Raw genomic sequence first — 23,188 nt, 5'->3', positions numbered from 1 at the left:
CCAACTATCACAGCCATACATGACTACCATAGCCAAGGAAAAACCATAGCCTTGACTAGATGGATCTTTGTTGGCAAAGTAATGTCTCTGCTTTTTAATATGCTGTCTAGGTTGGTCATAGCTTTTCTTCCAAGGAGTAAGTGTCTTTTAATTTCATGGTTGCAGTCACCATCTGCAGTGATTTCGGAGCCCCCCAAAATAAAGTCTGTCATTGTTTCCATTGTTTCCCCATCTATTTGCCATGAAGGGATGGGACTGGATGCCATTATCTTAGTTTTCTGAATGTTGAGCTTTAAGCCAACTTTAATTTTTAAAGCTTAAGATGAGTTGTTTTGTTGCAGAAAAAAATGTTTGTCCTTTTCTCCTCCTTAAGAACACTGGATCCCTTTCTCTTCCTTGAAGGCACTGGACCCCTTTCTCCTCCTTGAGGGTCCCAGACTCCTTATCAACCTACCTAAGAATTAGTTCTCTCACTCATGTCCCATCGAGTTAGTGATGCCATCCAACAATCTCATCCTCTGTCGTCCCTTTCTCCTCCTGCTTTCAATCTTTCCCAAAACCAGGGTCTTTTCTAATGAGTTCTTTGCATCAGTTGGCCAAAGTGTTGGAGCTTTATCTTCACCATCAGTCCTTCCAATGAATATTCAGGACTGATTTTCTTTAGGATTGACTGGTTAGATTTAGTTGCCATCCAAGGAACTCTAAAGAATCTTCTCTAACACCACAGTTCAAAAGCATCAATTCTTCAGTGCTCAGCTTTCTTTTTGGTCCAACTTTCACATCCATACGTGAGTACTGGGAAAACCATATCTTTGACTATACAGACCTTTGTTGGTAAAGTAATGTCTCTGCTTTTTAATATGCTATCTAAGTTTGTCATAGTTTTTCTTCCAAGGCTGCAGTCACCATCTGCAGTGATTTTGGAGCCAAAGAAAATAAAGTCTGTCATTGTTTCCATTGTTTCCCAATCTATTTGCTCTGACGTGATGAGACTGGATGCCATGATCTTCGTTTTTTGAATGTTGAGTTTTAAAACAACTTTTTCACTCTCCTCTTTCACTTTCATCAAGAGGCTCTTTAGTTCCTCTTCACTTTCTGCCACAAGGGTGGTGTCATCTGCATATCTGAGGTTATTGATATTGATCCATACTTAGAATGCTTGATTCTTGAACAGCACATCATCTTGCAGAAACAACACTCAGGATTTTCTACCTATCCTTTCTGGAATTGTGTCAGGTTAATTGTTGCTTTGCCCTTACCCTTTCCAAGCAGAAAAACTCTGAGGCTTGTTCTTTGAGGAAGCATGTCAGCTAGTGCAGCATAAATTCCTGTTTGTCTCAAATGACAAGTCATACATCTAGCTGTTTATCAAAAAACTTTTTTTTTCTCTGTTCCTCAGAGCATAGCAGCTCAGCATACTTAGTGTTCCTACTGACACAGGACCACAGCCTTGTCTAACTCAATGAAACTAAGCCATGCCCTGTGGGGCCACCCAAGATGGGCAGGCATGGTGGTGAGGTGTGACAAAATGTGGTCCACTGGAGAAGGGAATGGCAAACCACTTCAGTATTCTTGCCTTGAGAACCCCATGAACCATATGAAAAGGCAAAATGATAGGATACTGAAAGAGGAACTCCCAAGGTCAGTAGGTGCCCAATATGCTACTGGAGATCAGTGGAGAAATAACTTTGGAAAGAATGAAGGGATGGAGCCAAAGCAAAAACAACACCCAGTTGTGGATGTGACTGGTGATAGAAGCAAGGTCCGATGCTGTAAAGAGCAATATTGCATAGGAACCTGGAATGTCACATCTCTGAATCAAGGCAAATTGCAAGTGGTCAAACAGGAGATGGCAAGAGTGAATGTCGACATTCTAGGAATCAGCGAACTAAAACGGACTGGAATGGGTGAATTTAACTCAGATGACCATTATATCTACTACTGCGGGCAGGAATCCCTTAGACGAAATGGAGTAGCCATCATGGTCAACAAAAGAGTCTGAAATGCAGTACTTGGATGCAATCTCAAAAACAACAGAATGATCTCTGTTGGTTTCCAAGGCAAACCATTCAATATCACAGTAATCCAAATCTATGCCCCAACCAGTAACACTGAAGAAGCTGAAGTTGAACAGTTCTATGAAGACCTACAAGACTTTTATATCTAACACCCAAAAATGATGTCCTTTTCATTATAGGGGACTGGCATGCAAAAGTAGGAAGTCAAGAAACACCTGGAGTACCAGGCAAATTTTGCCTTGGAATACGGAATGAAGCAGGGCAAAGACTAATAGAGTTTTGTGAAGAAAATGCACTGGTCATAACAAACACCCTCTTCCAACAACACAAGAGAAGACTCTCCACAAGGACATCACCAGATGGTCAACACCAAAATCATATTGAATATATTCTTTGCAGCCAAAGATGGAGAAGCTCTATACAGTCAGCAAAAACAAGACCAGGAGCTGACTGTGGCTCAGATCATGAACTCCTTATTGCCAAATTCAGACTGAAATTGAAGAAAATAAGGAAAACCACTAGGCCATTCAGGTATGACCTAAATCAAATCCCTTATGATTATACAGTGGAAGTGAGAAATAGATTTAAGGGCCTAGATCTGATAGATAGAGTGCCTGATGAACTATGGACGGAAGTTCATGACATTGTACAGGAGACAGGGATCAAGACAATCCCCATGGAAAAGAAATGCAAAAAAGCAAAGTAGGTGTCTGAGGAGGCCTTATAAATAGCTGTGAAAAGAAGAGAAGCAAAAAGCAAAGGAGAAAAGGAAAAATATAAACATCTGAATGCAGAGTTCCAAAGAATAGCAAGGAGAGATAAGAAAGCCTTCCTCAGTGATCAATAAAAGGAAATAGAGGAAAACAACAGAATGTGAAAGAATAGAGATCTCATCAAGAAAATTAGAGATACCAAGGAAACATTTCATGCAAAGATGGGCTCGATAAAGGACAGAAATGGTATGGACCTAACAGAAGCAGAAGATATTAAGAAGAGATGGCAAGAATACACAGAAGAACTGTACAAAAAGATCTTCTTGACCCAGATAATCACGATGCTGTGATCACTGACCTAGAGCCAGACATCCTGGTATGTGAAGTCAAGTGGGCCTTAGAAAGCATCACTATGAACGAAGGTAGTGGAGGTGATGGAATTCCAGTTGAGCTCTTTCAAATCCTGAAAGATGATGCTGTGAAAGTGCTGCACTCAATATGCCAGCAAATTTGGAAAACTCAGCAGTGGCCACAGGACTGGAAAAGGTCAGGTTTCATTCCAATCCCAAAGAAAGGCAATGCCAAAGAATGCTCAAACTACTGCACAATTGCACTCATCTCACATGCTAGTAAAGTAATGCTCAAAATTCTCCAAGCCAGGCTTCAGCAATACGTGAACCATGAACTTCCAGATGTTCAAGCTGGTTTTAGAAAAGGCAGAGGAACCAGAGATCAAATTGCCAACATCTGCTGGATCATGGAAAAAGCAAGAGAGTTCAAGAAAAACATCTATTTCTGCTTTATTGACTATGCCAAAGCCTTTGACTGTGTGGATCACAATAAACTGTGGAAAATTCTGAAAGAGATGGGAATACCAGACCACCTGACCTGCATCTTGAGACACCTGTATGCAGGTCAGGAAGCAACAGTTAGAACTGGACATGGAACAACAGACTGGTTCCAAATAGGAAAAGGAGTACATCAAGGCTGTATATTGTCATCCTGCTTATTTAATTTCTATGCAGAGTACATCATGAGAAATGATGGACTGGAAGAAACACAAGCTGGAATCAAGATTGCTGGGAGAAATATCATATCCTTAGATATGCAGATGACACCACCCTTATGGCAGAAAGTGAAGAGGAACTAAAAAGCCTCTTGATGAAAGTGAAAGAGGAGAGTGAAAAAGTTGGCTTAAAGTTCAACATTCAGAAAACGAAGATCATGGCATCTGGTCCCATCATTTTATGGGAAATAGATGGGGAAACAGTGGAAACAGTGTCAGACTTTATTTTTCTGGGCTCCAAAATCACTGCAGATGGTGACTGCAGCCATGAAATTAAAAGACGCTTACTCCTTGGAAGGAAAGTTATGACCAACCTAGATAGCATTTTCAAAAGCAAAGACATTACTTTGCCAACAAAGGTCCCTCTAGTCAAGGCTATGGTTTTTCCAGTGATCATGTATGGATGTGAGAGTTGGACTGTGAAGAAAGCTGAGCGCAGAAGAATTGATGCTTTTGAACTGTGGTGTTGGAGAAGACTCTTGAGAGTCCCTTGGACTGCAAGGAAATCCAGCCAGTCCATTCTGAAGGAGATCAGCCCTGGGATTTCTTTGGAAGGAATGATGCTAAAGCTGAAACTGCAGTACCTTGGCCACCTCATGCGAAGAGTTGACTCACTGGAAAAGACTCTGATGCTGGGAGGGATGGGGGGCAGGAGGAGAAGGGGACGACAGAGGATGAGATGGCTGGATGGCATCACTGACTCGATGGACGTGAGTCTGAGTGAACTCCGGGGGTTGGTGATGGACAGGGAGGCCTGGCGTGCTGCGATTCATGGGGTCACAAAGAGTCGGACATGACTGAGTCACTGAACTGAACTGAACTGAACTGACACAGAGCTCAGAGATCCCATATCAGTAGTATGTAAATGTAGCAGGAAAACAGGCTGCAGGCTCTGGAATTCAGACTTGTCTGGACATGCCTGGTGTACTGGTAAGGCCATTTCCCCAAGCCTTGTTTTTCTGATGAACTAAGGAGATTTCTGAGAAAGTATGTGTCCTAAAAGAGGAGAGTTTCACCTTGTAATAAACTTTAGTTGTCTGGGTGAATGAGTGATTCTGAATACAACATAAGAATTTTTATTTTCACTTGGCTACTAAGCAAGACGCTATTGGATGGAGATTAAAATCCAGTGGTGAGCAATGTACTTAAACCCTGAAAAATCTGATTTTCTAAAAACTCTCAAGTATAAGTGCACAAACAGTGCCTTACTGCAGCTCCATAAAACAAATGCAGAGAGGCAAATGCTGTCTCCATGCTGTAAGTGTGGTGGACAGGAGTCTAAAGTTGCTTTGCCCCCACCCGACCCCAGGGCTTCTGACTCACTTTCAACAGCTACCCATTCAACAGTTATCTAGGTACATCTTTGAAGGGATTTTGCAGTTGTAACTGAAGTTCCAAGTCAGTTGACCTTAAAGTATGAAGATTACTCAACTGGGCCGGATCCTATCAGATAAGCTCTCATCTGTAGGTAGGGGCACAAAAGGAGGTCAGAGATTCAAAGCACAGGGGTAGATTTGATGCGCTATTGCTGAAATGAACAGGAAAGGAGCCTTGTGTCAAGGAATGCAGGTGGCCTTAAGGAACATAAAAGTACCTGTTTCTGACAGTCGGCAAAGACATATGGATCTCAGTCGATGTTGAGCCAATGGCCTGAATGAGTATGGAAGCAGATTCTTTCCTAGGGTTTCCAGATAAAAGCCCAGCCCAGGGAGCATCTTGATTTCAGCCTTGTGAGACCCTAAGAAAATAATCCAGTTGAGCCTGCTCAGAGTTCTGACACAGAAGTGTGAGACGATTTGTGTTGTTTTAAGTCCCTATCTATATGGTGATTTTTCTATGCAGTGAGAGAAAACTAAGGCACTAATGGAATCGATGAAGCCTGTACCTTCTGGGACTCAAGTCTCATTGATTGTGGGAAGCCCCAGAGTCCCACAGACATGGTGGTATACAGTAGGTGCCAGTGGTGAATGGTGGACACGGTGAGAAAGGGCTTGGTGAGGGCTTGCGAAACATCCCCTAGCCACCCCAGAAATTCTCCTGGGGAAGCAATCAGAAATTTAGACTGTTACAGTTAATATGAGCTGCTGGAACCTATGGGCTGATGAAGTTCACGGAAATTCCCTGTACACATGTTAATAAAGTCCAGGTTAGTTAAATCTCCTAGTATTAATATAACCTCATTCACCAAAAGGGACACAGTTTTGTGTTGTTTTTTTCTTTGTTTTTATCTGATTTACTTGTCCCCACTCCTAAATTCTGTTGTCTTTTTCTTGGCCCTTGGAATCTCTTTTGGTAGATGCCCAAAAGTAGATTTAATAAGTAAATATCCTTAGATAGTGGAAGCAGTAGAAACAAGTATCTCTTTTTTCTTTTTTATTAAATTTTTGCTGAGATAAAATAGCAACTTAAGACATAGGTCATTTTCAATATACTTAGGTGCCTTTATCACAAACTTGCAATCAGAAGAAAAAATAGTGAGCAAACATTTTGTATTGGGTTCTTAACAAAGGAAACTTGACCAAAGTATGGAAGAGAATGGACTTTTCATTTCTGAAGCCAAGATATAGATTAGTGAAGGGATGATTACAATATAATTGCACTGTAATTTTATGGGGATAGTAGCAGGAGACAATTCCCTTCAGATCTCTTGCTTTTCTGCACATCTTCTGAGCAGATATGTTGGCAGCTTCTATTCTGGAATATCTTCTTAGGTATGTTTGTATGGCAAACAGCTTGAAAAGATAAAGATAGAGTTTCTCTCTGAGGCAAAGGGCAGATTTGTTTGCCATCCAGGATAATAATGATAATGTCTCTTTCTGGAGCAAAGTTTGGGCAAATTTGCTGGCAGTTTCCTTTAAAAGTTTGGTGTTTCCTAAAGTCAAGGCATCTGGGCTGTGATACAAACTCGTTGTGCACCAGGTGACGAACTTGTCTTAGTTTGCCTGAGATTTTCCTGATTACAGCATAATGTCCTGCATATCAGGAACCCTTCAGTTTGGAGCACAGCACGGGCTGGGTCACTCTAGTGAGCTGCATGCACACTAGATAGAGATACTCCGTATCACCCCTGCTTGGGTTTGTGAGCAGGAAACCCATGTGAACTTGAAGCTCCTGCTGTCCCTGTGTTGCGAGTAATAAAGTCCTTGGCTCTGACTCACATCTTGGGCTAGAATCCTTAAAACTGTGCTGGCCTAATATGTTAGGTAGCAAGTGCAATAAAATCGTAGACCCTTCACAGTTCTTTACAAATTTAAGTCCAGTAATGGCTGGAACTGTAGTTGGGAAAATGTCTATTTTAGATTGGAGAAGTGGAGGGAGCCTGTAAGCTTCCTTTAATGTTTTCCAAAAACTGTTTTATGAAATGAGTAATTAAAAAACAGATCAACTTATGAAAGTGACTTTGTAAGAACTTGTGTTATTTCCATCATAATTTTTCCTCTTATTCATACATTAGCATTGCTGAATTTACAAGCATTTAGGAATTTTGCTAGTTATCTTTATGTCACTATTTAGTTTAATTCCACTCCAGTGAGAAAATGGATGATTTCAATTCTCTAAATTTGTTAACATTTGCTTTGGTCTATTTTGGCAAATGTCTAAGTGCATTTGGAAAAACAAAAAAAAAAAGTTGTATTATCTTCCTATTTAATGGACTCTTTATTATTTTGAAATATAATTTTATTTCTAGTAATACTTAAAGTCTACTTTGTTAGTATTATTAAACCTGTACCAGCTTTCTTTTGTTTAGTTTCTGCATACTGTATATATTTCCACTCTTTCTATTTTTGAAGTTTCTGTGTTCTTATATTTAGAGTCTGTCTTTTATCAGCATCATATTGTGCATGCATGCTGTCATGTCCGAATCTTTGCGACCCCATCAACTATAATCCACCAGGTTCCTATGTCCGTGGGATTTTCCAGGCAAGAATACTGGAGTGCATTGCCATTTCCTTCTGCAGGGGATCTCCTCACCCCAGGGATTGAACCCAAGTCTCCTGTGGCTCCTGCATTGGCACACAGATTCTTCACCACTGAGCCACCTGGGAAGCGCAAACATCATATAGCTGGATCTTATTTGTTTGTTTGAAGTTCAGTCCAACAGTCTGTCCTTTAATCCAAGTCTTTTTTCTAGTTATATCTTGTATAACTACTGACCAATCTGGTGTTATGGAGTGAATGCTTCCCTCCCAAAAATCATCTGTTGAAACCCTACCTCTTAATGTGACCATATTAAGAGGTAGAGCCTTTGGGAGGTAATTAGGATTAGATGAGGTCCTGATAGTGGAGCCCTCATGGGTGGGATTAGTGCCTTTAGATGGGGAAGGGGGACTTGCTTCTCCTTTCTTCTCTCTGCTGTGTGAGGATACAAGAAATCTTCAGCCTGGAAGAAGGCTTTCACCAGCACTCAACCATGCTAGCTGCCTAATCTTGGACGTCCAGGCTTTAGAACTGTGAAGAATAAGTTTCTGTTGTTTATAAGCTATTCAGCCTATGGCATTTTCTTGTGTGTGTGTGTGTGTGTGTGTGTGTGTGTGCTCAGTTGTGTCCGACTCTTTGGGACCCCATGGACTGTAGCCTGCCAGGCTCCTCTGTCCATGGGATTTCGTAGGCAAAATTACTGAAGGGGGTTGCTATTTCCTCCTTCAGGGGATCTTCCTGGCCCAGGGATTAAACCTGCATCTCCTGCTTGGCAGGTGGATCCTTTACCACTGTGCCACCTGGGAGCCCATGGTGTTTTCTTGTAGCAGCTCAAACTGACTAAAATAGTTTGGTTTATGTCTACTAACCTATTATTTATTTTATATTTATCTCATCTGTTCTTTGATCCTTTATTTATCCTTTCTTGTATTACTTTAGACTAATCAGATGTTGTTTGTTACTCTATTTTCCCTCTATAGGATTTTTTTTATTATGTACTATAAAAATTATTCTTTTTGATATTTTCCATGTAACTACAATATGCATCCATATTTTATTGTGATCTACCTTAAATTAGTAACTTTACCAGTTACTGACCAATATGAGAACACGTCAACAGTTTAATTCCATCTACTCACCTGCCATCATTTGTGCTACTATTGCTGGCACTGAGTCATTAACATGACCAGAAGGGAATTTGAATGCAAATTTTTGGATCCTTCTCTCAATTCTTTTCCCATCTGGGGTGTGATGCTCAATTCCAAGACACACTGGCAGTTCTGAACTCAGACCTCTTTCCCCTCAATCCAATAAGACTGTCACTTTGTTTGAGTTATATTCCATACATTACAATTAGAAAAATGCCCTCAGAGAAAAGCCATAGCATGAACATAGACCTCGCTGTATGTGCTTCCCTTCTCTCAGAGCCTGAGAGAGTCCTTCCTATCCTGGTTTTGTGCCAGCTCCTTCAAACAGTTGATTTATGTATGTCATCAGCTTTTATAGTTGTTCTTGGCAGAAGGCTTTGTTCAATACCAGCCACTTTATCATGCATGACTGAGACTGGAAGTCCTTTAGAATGTTTTTATAAGCAGAAATTTCTCCTCAGGTAGTATTTAGGACACCAGTGGACAGTTCATGTAAATGAATGGTTGTTGTTTTTTTTTTTTAATCAGTATATAAAATAGATAATTCCCTCACATCCTCCGATGTTGACCAAATGTTATCATTTTTAGTGTAATTAAGAGTTCATGGATGCAGACGTTTTTGTTGTACTTTGGGGCTTCCCAGGTGGCACTGGTGGTGAAGAGCCCGCGTGACAATGCAGGAGACGGTGAGAGACGAGGCTTTGATCCCGGGTTGGGGAGATGCCCTGGAGGAGGGCATGGTGACCCATTCCAGGAGAATCCCCTGGACGGGGAAGCCTGGAAGGCTGCAGTCCATACGGTTGCACAGAGTCGTACTTGACTGAAACAGCTTAGCATACATGTATACTAGACTGAGGGAATCTGTTGGCCATGCCTTTGTTTATTAAAAAATTTATCTGGAAAATACCTCTGGACAGAGCTCAGAAAATGCAAATATTTCCTCCCTTTCGTTAGCTTAGAAAGGTGGTGAGAAATGGGATCACCGGACACTGTGGAGAAGGAATGAGTAGAAGGACTGGAATTCATTTGTACATTTTACTCAGTAATAACTCTCTTCCATTCACTATTATGTTACTATTATTATAATACATTTAAAGATATTTATTTCATCTAAATATATTATTTAAAGAGTCTTAGTGCATAAACTGTTGGTTGATATTTTCTATTGAGTTGATGGATTTTAGAGAAACTTCTGGAAGGAACAGTATAGTAACTTGCAACGTTATTTTCTTGGGTAGGAGTCTCTTGAAATTGTCTTAATATTTATGCTAATGAAGAGTTTAATATTAAATTCTGTTAATGTTGACTCTATAGACTGTGTGTGTGTGTGTGTGTGTGTGTGTGTGTGTGTATGTGGTACATGGTTTTGATTTTTCACTGTGATTAATGAGACCTCTCTGATTTCAAGAATTTCATTTAGACGAGTGATGGGGACAGGTAAGCTATAGAAAATATTTAGGGCATCAGGGATGTAGATTAATGATAAGTGCTTTATGTTTGGCTGTAGGGAGCAGCAAAGGTTTCACCCAGGAGATGATCTTTGAGCCTTTTTGTTGGAGTTCACGCACAGTGGAAGGAGCCATTCCAAATAGAAGGAACAGCTTGTGCAAGGGTGCGTAAGGAAGTAGGATTGGAGATAAGGCTATAATGTAGCTAAATCAATGGGCCTTTATTCCATCATAAAGGGTTTGCACTTTATCCTATACAAGAAGGGGAAAATAGCCATTAGCTGAAATTAGATCAGCAGGAGAAATTTAGTTAGTAAAATATACCCAGAACATTTTTAATAATTAGGGAAAAGGAAAGATTAAGTGGACTTCCCACGTCCCTGATTTTATAATTGGATAATAATAGAGAGGGGATGGGTGGGAATAAGCTGTCATTGGGTGAATAGGACTATGATAAATTTTATATTTCTATTAATATATTTATCTATAGTTGTGTGTGAGTATATCGCTCATGGTATATTTTTTAACCTTTATCTCTTAGGCTAACCTCTCTGCTCCTCACAGATAATGAAATACACTCTCATGTTTTTTATTAGGAAACATTTATCTTGTCTTGCTGCCCTTTCAGCTGTTTACTTCTTCTGCAAGCTCTCATGTTTTCATGAATAATGTTATGTACTCAGTGGATATTTTTATAATGAAAAGTCACACATAGGGCTCTGTCACACATAGAGATAATATTAGTCACTTCAGGAAAGTGTCATCATACAAAAATGGGCCAGATTGAAAGTTAGCTAGATATGCCTTGCTGGTTGCAGTCATGAAGGGGGTTCAGCCCTTGTCAACTCATTTAAACTTTAAGGGAGGAATTAACTGAACATTCTTGAAGAAGACATTGAGGCAGACAGACAGGACAGCGTTGGAATGGAAAAGAATGCATTTCGTAGAGACGTGGATGGACATAGAGTCTGTCATATAGAGTGAAGTAAGTCAGAAAGAGAAAAACAAATATTGTTTATTAACAGAAATATGTGGAATCTAGAAAAATGGTACAGATAAATCTAATTTGGGGCTTACCTGGTGGCTCAGATGGTAAAGAATCTGCCTGCAGTGCAGGAGACCTGGGTTCAATCCCTGGGTTGGGAAGATCGCCTGGACAAGGAAATGGAAACCTACTCCAGTATTCTTGCCTGGAGAATCCCCATGGACAGAGAGCCTGATGGGCTACAGTCCATGGGATCGCAAAGAGTCAGACACGACTGAACAATTAAGCACAGCACATATCTATTTTCAGTGAAGGAATGGAAATGCAGACATAGAGAACAGACAGGAAGATCCAGTGTGGGGAGAGCAGGATGGGACTAACTGGGAGATTAGGATTGACATATGTACCTACCATGTGTAAAACAGATGGCTAGTGGGAACTTGCTGTAAAACAGAAGAAGCTCAGCGCAGTGCTCTGTGGTGTCCTAGAAGAATGAGATGGGGGATGGGAGTGAGAGGGAGGTCTAAGACAGAGGGCATATATGTGTACACATAGCTGATTGACTGATTGACTTCACTGTACAGCAGAAACTAACATAACATTGTAAAGTGACTATAACCCTATTAAAAAAAGAAAAGAAAGCATAGCTTGGGAGGTATCTCTTTGATACATTTTTGGCTTGCATTTGAATCTGCCAGATTAACTTTGTTATTTATTTCATGTATGATTTAAAAGTTGAAATGTTTATATATCTGTAAGTGAAAAAATTGAGAGAGAGAGGCCATTTGATTTTTTAAAATTTGACCAGATTTCCCATCTTGGTAGGAGGTAGGACAGAGTTACAGTCATGAAGCACCATCACAATGTCTCCCATTTGTCTTTCTGCCTCAGTTTATCTTCTCATTACCTCACTCCTGACCTACTGAAAGAGGCTTCTCTCTGCTGTGTTCCTACTTCCAAACTTGCTTGCTTCTAATTCATTTCAGAAACTTTTAGAAAGAATTTTAGATGCCATTCAACAAGTCTTAACAATGTGCATGCTACTAAATTAATTAAGTAAGGAGGCCATTACACTATGGCTCTAATGCCCTGGCAGCCTGTAAGGAAACCAGCCTCTAAGCCTGTCAATGCCTCAACGTTAGGAAATCAAAACAGAGGACTGCTGCTGCTGCTGCTAAGTCGCTTCAGTTGTGTCCAACTCTGTGCGACCCCATGGACGGCAGCCCACCAGGCTCCCCCATCCCTGGGATTCCCCAGACAAGAACACTGGAGTGGGTTGTCATTTTCTTCTCCAATGCATGAAAGTGAAAAGTGAAAGTGAAGTCACTCAGTCATGTCTGACTCCCAGCGACCCCGTGGACTGCAGTCCACCAGACTCCTCCGCCAGTCACAAATAGCCAACTAGGCGTTAAACTTTAACCAATCAATGATTTCCTTTTTTTGCTTCCACACTTTCTCTATATATCTTTTTCCTGGCTTCTGTTGGTGGGTCACTCCTGACCACTTCCAATTTGGGGTTGCATAATGCACAATGTACAAAAAAATGTACAAAAAAGATCTTCACGACCCAGATAATCACGATGGTGTGACCACTCACCTAGAGCGAGACAGCCTGGAATGTGAAGTGAAGTGAAGTTGGCCTTAGAAAGCATCACTATGAGCAAAGCTAGTGGAGGTGGTGGAATCCCAGTTGAGCTATTTCAAATCCTGAAAGATGATGCTGTGAAAGTGCTGCACTCAATATGCCAGCAAATTTGGAAAACTCAGCAGTGGCCACAGGACTGGAAAAGGTCCATTTTCATCCCAATCCCAAAGAATGGCAATGCCAAAGAATGCTCAAACTACCGCACAATTGCACTCATCTCACATGCTAGTAAAGTAATGCTCAAAATTCTCCAAGCCAGGCTTCAGCAATACATGAACCTTGAACTTCCAGATGTTCAAGCTGGTTTTAAAAAAGGCAAAGGAACCAGAGATCAAATTGCCAACATCCGCTGGATCATGGAAAAAGCAAGAGAGTTCGAGAAAAACACCTATTTCTGCTTTATTGACTATGCCAAAGCCTTTGACTGTGTGGATCACAATAAACTGTGGAAAATTATGAAAGAGGTGGGAATACCAGACCACCTGACCTGCCTCTTGAGACACCTGTATGCAGGTCAGGAAGCAACAGTTAGAACTGGACATGGAACAACAGACTGGTTCCAAATAGGAAAAGGAGTACGTCAAGGCTGTATATTGTCACCCTGCTTATTTAACTTATATGCAGAGTACATCATGAGAAACCCTGGGCTGGAAGAAGCACAAGCTAGAATCAAGATTGCGGGGAGAAATATCAATAACCTCAGATATGCAGATGACACCACCCTTATGGCAGAAAGTGAAGAGGAACTAAAAACCCTCTTGATGAAAGTGAAAGAGGAGAGTGAAAAAGTTGGCTTAAAGCTCAACACTCAGAAAATGAAGATCATGACATCTGGTCCCATCACTTCATGGGAAATAGATGGGGAAAGAGTGGAAACAGTGTCAGACTTTATTTTTTGGGCTCCAAAATCGCTGCAGATGGTGACTGCAGCCATGAAATTAAAAGACGCTTACTCCTTGGAAGAAAAGTTATGACCAACCTAGATAGCATATTGAAAAGCAGAGACATTACTTTGCCAACAAAGGTCAGTCTAGTCAAGGCTATGGTTTTTCCAGTAGTCATGTATGGATGTAAGAGTTGGACTGTGAAGAAAGTTGAGCACCGAAGAATTGATGCTTTTGAACTGTGGTGTTGGAGAAGACTCTTGAGAGTCCCTTGGACTGCAAGGAGATCCAACCAGTCCATTCTGAAGGAGATCAGCCTTGGGATTTCTTTGGAAGGAATGATGCTAAAGCTGAAACTGCATTACTTTGGCCACCTCATTCGAAGAGTTGACTCATTGGAAAAGACTCTGATGCTGGGAGGGATTGGGGGCAGGAGGAGAAGGGGACGACAGAGGATGAGATAGCTGGATGGCATCATTGACTCGATGGACGTGAGTCTGAGTGAACTCTGGGAGTTGGTGATGGACAGGGAGGCCTGGCGTGCTGTGATTCATGGGGTTGCAAAAAGTCAGACACGATCGAGCAACTGAACTGAACTGAATGCACAATGATTTTAGCTTAAATAAACTCTTATAATTTTCAGTATGCCTCAGTTTATCTTTTAACAATGTTCTTTCAGTCAGCTTGTACTTTGGACCAGACCTCTAGCTTTTGTTTTTAACTTCAACATGTGGTTAATGGTTTTGAAATTTCATTCTGAAAGTCTTGAATAAAGTTAAAATATTTAACCTCGGCATCTGAAACTTCCCAAGATTTTATAGCAGATTTATTAACAGTCACTCTTCCCTTAGGCCATCCCAGACCTCTACATGTGTCTTTCTCATGTCACCTCACTTTCATATGACTTTGCTGGCCATCGCTAGAGTGTAGGCACCACAAAGGCTGATCTCCAGGAATTTGAGCAATGGGAAGATTTTGAAATGAATGACTCATTCATGAATCATCCATTCATTTGTCTTCCTCCTCCTCAATCTCTGTGTATCTAAATTGTATGTTTACTGTAAGGCTTAGATTAAATACCTCCTCTTCCATGATAGTTTCGTAGAATCCTTTACAAAGAAGAACCGTGCACTTCTGAATTCCACAGTATTTTGTTTATGCCTCATTTATGTTGCTTATTTTCTTTTTGAAATTATTTTTTACGTATTCTCTATAATGGAGTCTATATTACATTTATTTTTGTATCTTCCCTAGACCTTAGAGTCATGGTACTTGGCACATAGTAGGCACTTAGTTACTGTTCTTTGAATCCGTTAATAATTAGAAGAGAACTGAGGTGATTGTTGCACGAATGACTAAATCTCTAGAATAAATTCTATGTAAACACACATATGGATCTCTCTTTAAAAAAAAAACAGTGAAAAATCACAACAATTTTTTGGTATCACCATTCCAATAATTAACAACTTTGGTAATTGTAACAGCCATGCTTTATTGAAAACTGACTCTGTGCCAGGCAATCTAATCAGTTTAAATTTATCATCATGAGACTTCAAAACTAACTTGTGAGGGATTATATCCATTTAAATAATGAACATTTTGAGGCTGAGCATTATATTTGCTAAGTATGTGAACTAAGATTTAAATATTAACCTGACTGATTCCAAAGCTCTACCCATTTGGTCATACTTCTGTGCTTTGTGGGTTAAGAAATACTTTTGGTTAACTAAGTTAAATGTCCTGTGTGATGTCCACAGTGGAGACACAAATGTGACCAGGAGGTCTGGCTATTTGGGGAAGATCCTCTGGAGAAGGGCATGGCACCCCACTCCAGTATTCTTGCCTGGAGAATTCCATGGACAGAGGAGCCTGTTCGGCTACAGTCCATAGGGTCACAGAGTCAGACGTGACTGAGCGACGTACACACACACATCCTTAGTCTCCTTAACAGAGAACTGATGACTACATTGCTGACAAAGGACTGAGGTACCATTAGTAAACTAAAGTGAAAGTGAAAGTTGCTCAGTCATGTCTGATTCTCTGTGACCCCATGAATTGCATAGTCCATGGAATTCTCCAGGCCAGAATACTGGAGTGTGTAGCCTTTCCCTTCTCCAGGGCATCTTGCCCACTCAGGGATCGAACCCAGGTCTCCCACATTGCAGGCGGATTCTTTATCAGCTGAACCACAAGGGAAGCCCAAGAATACTGGAGTGGGAAGCCTATACCTTCTCCAGCAGATCTTCCTGACCCAGGAATCGAACCAGGATCTCCTCCATTGCAGGCGGATCTTTTACCAACTGAGCTATGAGGGAAGGCCTCACAGTAAACTAAAGTACCAGAATTTAAGTTATATTGGTCAACATTTTCTATAATAACTTAATATTACAACCTGGAATCCAGTAGTGAAAGGAAATTTTGGGAGTGCTCCTAACTGTGGCTACCTGATTACAGTTCAAAGACCTGTATATTCTGAGGACCAGAAGTTCACAGGATTGCCTTCCTCTGTACTGCCTCATTAACCTAATTTCCCCTGCCTCCTCCATCTCCAGTCATCCCTGGGAGATGCTAATTGTAATGCCTCTGGAGTCAATGGAAGGTAGAAACCACACAAGCACAAAATGAATAAACTACAGAAATGCCAGTTTTATTTCACAGCATCAGGCTTTTATCCTTACGATTTTCTTTTTTTAGTTGTTAAAAAAAATTATAGTATGGCTAAGTCAATGAACCTTTAATTCTGTAATTTTGTAGTGGGTGTTCATTATCTTTTACATGGGAACTAGAGAACATTAACTCTTTTTTTCCCTAACTGATAAGTGTTAAGTAGGTGAAGAATGTTCTAGCTCTTTTTTAATATAAATTTTTTTCTGTTACTTTACAAAGTTAATGCAATATTATTGACTAAATATAGCTCTTTCCTGATTGTCTTCTTCCTGCTCCTTTAGTCTGTTCCTGTGAGTAAGATTTTCTGCCTCCCTACTTCAGCACTTCATTTAATATCTCCCAGTAGTAATAATTATTGAATGGAAACCATCCATATTTTTGAATGGTGATTTATATTTTGCATATCCATTATATTATTTCACCCTAAAAGTAACAATCTATGGAAGGTCGATTGATAGTATTTTCATCTCTCTTTTACAGATAAGGGGATAGGTCTTTTTAAATTTTGAATGTGAGAAAAAATAGCATTTTTAGTTCTGATGTCATCAGAACCACCAACCTCAAGACTACACTGTTGTAGCAGAGGAGATAAGCAAGCTGAACTAGGGGTCCTCTTCCTTGTCTTCTCTTATACTTATCAGTACATGGAGCACTGAGTTGAGCGCATAGCCTTTGGACTAGGACAAAGGAGTACAAGTCTCAGCTCTAGTAATTTGAAGCTGCATATTATTGAGCAAGTTCTTTGACCTATCTAAACCTCAATTTTGTGTTCTAAAAAGATAAAAAATAAGGATTATGATATTTATGCCCAACTCAATAACATTAGGAAACATTCAATTCCAGGTCATCATCATTGTTCTTAACACTCATCTATTCAAACAGTATGTTGTTCCTGTGTTCATTTATTCCCTCAATAAGTATTTGAGTGTTCACTGTGTGCTGTAAGTCAGACACAGTGCCTGCCCTCATTAAAGTGTACATAACAGAATATCTGAGTTCATTCAAATGTCAGAATGCATGCAGAGAATATCTAAAGCTATTCAGATGTCACAAGGTCCGGTTTTTCATGAGGATTTTCATGAGGAAAACTGACAGTGAATTGAAGCAACAGAGAGGAAAACCAGGCAGGTGCACTTCTATTCTAGAAACCAAGCCAAGAAACTGTTTCAAGATGGTGGTAGTGATCAATTGCATTAAATGCCTCTGGAAGTTAGAGTAAGTTCGAGTGTGAGAATGAAATTGTTTTTGGCAAGATGTATATCATTGATGTCTTTGATAAGAGCAGCTTTAATGAAAGGTGGGAGATTAGAATGGAGAAGGAAATGGCAATCCACTCCAGTATTCTTGCCTGGAAAATTAGAAGACGACTACTTGGTACATACAAATTTACACAATGTGTTTCCATCTTGGTCATGATCACTAGAACTCTTCTGTTCTAAAAGAGAATACCATATTTATCTTTTGGTAAGGTGGCTGACATTCAGATTGAGCTTTTGTAGTGCTGCTATTAATATCATCATGCCTATTCACCTTTAAGTCTTATTAATATATGGGAAGATCCCCTGGAGAAGGAAATGGCAACCCACTCCAGTATTCTTGCCTGGAGAATCCCATGGACAGAGGAGTCTGGTAGGCTGCAGTCCATGGGGTTGTGAAGAGTCGGACACAACTGAGTGCTATTAATATCATCATACCTATTCACCTTTAAGTCTTAATTATTAATATATCAGTTCAGCTCAGTTCAGTCACTCAGTCGTGTCCGACTCTTTGCGACCCCATGAATCGCAGCACGCTAGGCCTCCCTGTCCATCACCAACTCCCAGAGTTCACTCAAACTCACATCCATCAAGTCAGTGATGCCATCTAGCCATCTCATCCTCTGTTGTCCCCTTCTCCTCCTGCCCCCAATCCCTCCCAGCATCAAAGTCTTTTCCAATGAGTCAACTCTTCGCATGAGGTGGCCAAAGTACTGGAGTTTCAGCTTCAGCATCATTCCTTCCAAAGAAATCCCAGGGCTGATCTCCTTCAGAATGGACTGGTTGGATCTCCTTGCAGTCCAAGGGACTCTCAAGAGTCTTCTCCAACACCACAGTTCAAAAGCATCAATTCTTCGGTGCTCAGCTTTCTTCACAGTCCAACTCTCACATTCACACATGACCACTGGAAAAACCATAGCCTTGACTAGACGGAACTTTGTTGGCAAAGTAATGTCTCTGTTTTTGAAAATGCTATCTAGGTTGGTCATAACTTTTCTTCCAAGGAGTAAGCGTCTTTTAATTTCATGGCTTCGATCCCCTTCTGCAGTGATTTTGGAGCCCCCAAAAATAAAGTCTGACACTGTTTTCACTGTTTCCCCATCTATTTCCCATGAAGTGATGGGACCAGATGCCATGATCTTTGTTTTCTGAATGTTGAGCTTTAAGCCAACTTTTTCACTCTCTTCTTTCACTTTCATCAAGGGGCTTTTTAGTTCCTCTTGACTTTCTGCCATAAGGGTGGTGTCATCTGCATATTATTATATAGAGGTATAGAAATTGGCTTTATGATAACAAATAGCAGATCCTTTAACATTTGAAAAGAAAAAATGATATTTACTTAACATTTTGATTTGTAAAGACAGAATTTTTAAAACAAATAGTTTCAAGATTTTTTTTAATGTGTGTGTGTGTAAAATCCTTAGATGATAACAGTTTTCTAAAGCTAGTGGATTTCTTCACCCCACCCCCAGCTACAGTGCACTTTGGCCTCTAACAGCCCTCAGGCCTGGAGCTGCTTTGACCTTGGTGCAAAGAGAGTGAAGCTAGGGCGACCAAACTAAATAAATTAAAATAAAGTCAGTGGCTTTCTTAGTCAGCATTCCTAACCAATTGTGATAATAACAAGCTCTTCACCCAGGGATGTGTTATCTGCTGCAGGTAAATGGATCATGAACAAAGGCCATTGCTTCATTATGTGAGACAGAATATGTTGTTATTACATTTGCAATACCATTTACATGGAAGCTTATTTAGAAAATCTATAAGTGCTTACAAATCATTGAATATTTGCCGTTAAGTCCATAGGGTGAATACAATGAAGCTATTTCCTTTGAGTTAATAGTGATTCACTGAAGACAGAAATCATAGCCATCATGTTTAAAGGTACATGAGTATATAGGAAAGGAATAGGGCCTCCAGTTCACGCATCATGCCACTTCTTTCTGGAGATTGCCTTGGGGAATAATATTTTTTAAAATATAGGTATCCATAGAAGATAGGAATAGCAGATAGATCATTTGCTTCTCACTGCTCACATTTGCTGAGAGTCTTATAAAGATTTTCCCCGGGCACATGAATCAGTTTAATAATGACTGCTGCCAGTTGGTTGCTAGACATCAGACTGCCAGCCTACTCAACAGTGTTGCCATCTGCTATTTGGACTCACAGTGTGCGCTGCTATGCATCACCTCATTAAGAACGGGACCCTTGTGAGCTATAGACAGTAGCTTATTCAAGTGAGCTAAGGCAAACTCCTCCCCAAGCCATGTTTGTAGAGGCTGTTACATCTCATCTTATTTGGAAATTGCTCTATGCTGGTTATGCCATCTGATAGCTCACTGTCTCTGATCATTTAAGTGCAAGTCTTTCAAGCCAGCTCCTTGTTTCAGAGCAGTATTAAAATACAAAAATGATTATTTCAAAGATTTGTAACAAATATTTATTTATTTATTTTAGTAATACATGTTGAGATAGTATTAGTGGCTTGCCAAACACAAATATTTAAATAAGTGTTTTATAATTCACTGGACTCTTTTAGGATAGACTTCCCAGTTCTGAAGATCTACTGCCTAGTTTTCATTTCTTGGAAAATGATTTTCAAAGGCTTTCATTATACTTCAAAGGCTTTCATTATACTTTTCCTTTTTCTTCTCCCACTGAATATCCCAAGGCAGCAGTGAAGACAAAATCTTTGTCAGACAAAAATGACTGCATTTCATCCAACCTCACTGATCACCTTTAGCATTTTTACGGGATAAATGAAAATTTATTTGCATAGGTCATATAATATTTAGATCTTCTCCACCTGCCTCAATAGCTAATGGATTCTGTAGCACTTTCAGAATCAGACAAGGGTCTTCCCTGCTGGCTTGGTGGTAAAGAATCTGCCTGCCTATGCAGGAGACACTAGTTCATTCCTTGGGTTGAGAAGATCCCCTGGAGGAGGAAATGGCAACACACTCTGGTACTTTTGCCTGAGAAATCCCATGGACAGAGGAGCCTGGCAGGCTGAAGTTAATGTGGTCGCAAAGAATTGGACATGACTTAGTGACTAAATAACATCTTCTCAATATTGACCTGATTTCAAATTGCAAAGGGCTCATGGGCTTGTGTTCAGGCTCAGGCACCCCTCCCTCACGTCCCACACAAGCACTTAGTTCTCACACTCGTACTTACCAGCATCAAAATGTTTCCTATCCCTGAGCTCATTAGATACTCTATGAAGAAAGGCTTTGGTGGGCAAACAGAATTGGGAAGTGGGGCATCTCAGCCTGGGTTCTCTAAGATGCAGACTCTTGAGATGAAGCGTAACCTGCAGGATGTTTATTAAGCAGAGTGCTTGTAGAAACCAGTATTTGTAGGAAAGAGGGAAAGCAGCAGGAATGGATAGAAGGAAAAACTGTGTTGTAATCCAAATCCAACAGCAGCCTTGGCCAGCAACCCAAGAGCTCTGGGGTCAGAATGACCTTCAGAGGTGTCCTGAGATGGGCAAAAGGACAACTTCATCATCTTGCACTGGCAGGTTATTGGATATGGGCAACACCACAAAGGGTGAGACCTCAGTTGAGCAGTTCCCTGGAGCTGAGGCAGTTCCCAAAGAAAGCAGACAGCTATAGGCTGCCTGCTGACAGTACTCCCAGCAAATAAGGAGCTAGTGCTTCCTTGACAGGGGATCTGAGTTGTAGATCACAAGCTGCCACGGGAGCCAGATAATCTCCTTGGAAGAGTTGTGCTAAACTTCCACATATGAATGGCTTTGAGAATCTGGCACTGAAGAAAGCTTCCAGCTTTGTTTTTTTCCTACCATCAATTCATATCCTATGGAACTAATGTATCACAGAACATATTATCATAAATTTCTCACTAGTCTTACAGCGCCTTGCAGGCTATGTTAAAAGAACTAAGTATAGATGGTGTTCTCCACCCTCCCCTGCCTATAGGTCCTGCTTGAAAACTTTGGTGTTGTTATACTAAGAATGGGCTTACAAGTCACACAGTCAGGTGTGTGGAAAAAGGGGTTCCCTGTTCTTTACTGTTCTTAACTCATTTTTCAAGCTGTCCTTCTGCTTAGTGGTGCTTCTCCACTGACATTGCCCTCTCGGCTGACATCTGACGAGATTCCTCCTGAAACTGTGCTGCAGTCTGGGACTCTTGCTCAATCTCAGCCTTCCTTTCTTTCAAAGGGGTAGACATGTTAGGTAGTCTGAAGATTCTGCCCCTCTGGCTTCCTCTCTTTTCAACCCTTACAGGCATTTCCCCAAGTATATCTCTTATACATTGAATCCCATATTTGCATGTGCTTCTTGGAGGTTCTCGCAGGTAGTTACCCGATGATCAGCTTCATGATACTGAGGCTTGTTTTTTGAGCAAGTCTAGTGTAGATTTTATCATCAGGCTAGTTTAGAGATACCACGTAATGTATAACTTCCTGAGATCTGAGTAAAAGTTTGGAGTTCTCTGTGAAGACTCTCCACTATGGCTCGATGGAGTGCTAGTTTGGGGAATTGTTCAGTATTTAGCAGTGGGTACAGTGGGATGTGTAAGCAAATTTCTGGGAATGTTTTCTCTGCATACCTTCTTTCTTGCTGATACTCTGCCTTGAAAACTCAAGACACCTGTCCCATTCAATACCAGTCTTGGTCTCCTCAACTCAGCAAGACTCCTCTGCTCTGCTCAAGCTCCTCCTCCTGCAATGTGATCCAGAGTGCTTAACCCTAGAAAGGCAGGACAGTGTAGGGTCACCTTGTTTCACCTGCTCAGTGCCCAGTCCTTTGCTTCCGGTTGTCCAGTGTCTAAAAAGCTGCTTCACACAATTTTTTTAGCTTCTTGAAACTTTGACAGCTAACCATTTTGTAAAGTTTCTAAGATACTTAGATATTTAGAGATCTAAATTTCCAATAAGCATATGCTTTCACAGCATCCCACCAAGTTTTGATATGTTGTATTTTCATTAGAATTCATTTCAAAATATTTTCTAAATACCACTCTGATTTATAGTTTGACTCAGTGATCATTAGTGGTATGTTCCTTACATTACTATCATTTGGGACATTTTTTTAACCTTTATATAATTGATTTCTGATTTCATACTCTTATAGGATGTCAGTCTTTTGAGATTTGTTCAGATGATTTGTGACCAGTCATATGGTTAGTTTTGGTAAGTGTCCTGGGTATACCTTCCCTGGTGGCTCAGATGGTAAAGCGTCTGCCTGCAACATGGGAGACCTGAGCTCAATCTCTGGGTTGGGAAGATACCCTGGAGGAGGAAATGGCAACCCACTCCAGTATTCTTGCCTGGAGAATCCCAAAGACAGAGTAGCCTGGCAGGCTCCAGTCCATGGGGTCGCAAAGAGTCAGATGAGACTGAGCAACTAACACTTTCATACCTTAAAAGAGCATGCATTCTGAAATGTGTGGATGTAACGTTTCATGTCTAACA

The 23,188-nt window shown here is 40.6% G+C and overlaps 1 long non-coding RNA gene across 2 annotated transcripts in view; it reads left to right on the top strand.

Moving 5' to 3' along the window:
* The first annotated feature begins 4,170 nt into the window (after positions 1-4,170).
* The window catches only part of LOC133228792 (uncharacterized), a 180,617-nt gene continuing 161,599 nt past the window's right edge, over positions 4,171-23,188 (top strand). The window contains exon 1 of one of the 2 annotated variants that reach the window (XR_009730378.1): positions 4,171-5,261. This is a non-coding gene — a long non-coding RNA (uncharacterized LOC133228792). Of the gene's footprint in view, positions 5,266-23,188 lie in introns of both variants that reach the window. The other variant, XR_009730373.1, reaches the window with a different exon arrangement.

This window comes from Bos javanicus, chromosome 1 (genome assembly GCF_032452875.1).
Source record: "Bos javanicus breed banteng chromosome 1, ARS-OSU_banteng_1.0, whole genome shotgun sequence".
NCBI classification, from domain to species: Eukaryota; Metazoa; Chordata; class Mammalia; order Artiodactyla; family Bovidae; genus Bos; species Bos javanicus.
Note: the sequence above shows the minus strand (reverse complement) of the source record. Positions and strands in the feature narration are given on the sequence as shown.